Below are 342 nucleotides of genomic sequence, written 5' to 3'. Positions count from 1 at the left end.
CCAACTCCCAAAACACCGACAGCGGAGCAGCCGAAATTCATGTGGCTGGGGTATACGGGTATCAAGGTGCGAGCTGCATCAACCGGGACTCGAACCCGGATTTTAAGCTTGGAAGGCTCAAATCCTACCCTTGGACTATTGATGCGAATGATGACGGTCAGAGGGCCGGCCCAAAAAAAAATTGTATCTCGAACATGGCGGTTCGAGCGTTGGCACCATTTGGCGGTATCTAACCATTGTGCGGCTCTACTCGTTGATGCTCGTGTGTAATCGAGCCTATGGCACGACTCTCTTGTCGTCTACCAGGAACGGTTAAGATGGCTTGACTCAACGATTTGGGTC

The 342-nt window shown here is 51.8% G+C and overlaps 1 non-coding gene across 1 annotated transcript; it reads right to left on the bottom strand.

Moving 5' to 3' along the window:
* Positions 1–74: 74 nt before the first annotated feature.
* GNI_192330 lies at positions 75–145 on the bottom strand. The gene has a single exon. It is a non-coding gene; the product is annotated as a tRNA-Gly (tRNA).
* Positions 146–342: the final 197 nt, after the last annotated feature.

Source organism: Gregarina niphandrodes, assembly GCF_000223845.1.
Source record: "Gregarina niphandrodes unplaced genomic scaffold scaffold00086, whole genome shotgun sequence".
Classification (NCBI taxonomy): domain Eukaryota; phylum Apicomplexa; class Conoidasida; order Eugregarinorida; family Gregarinidae; genus Gregarina; species Gregarina niphandrodes.
Note: the sequence above shows the minus strand (reverse complement) of the source record. Positions and strands in the feature narration are given on the sequence as shown.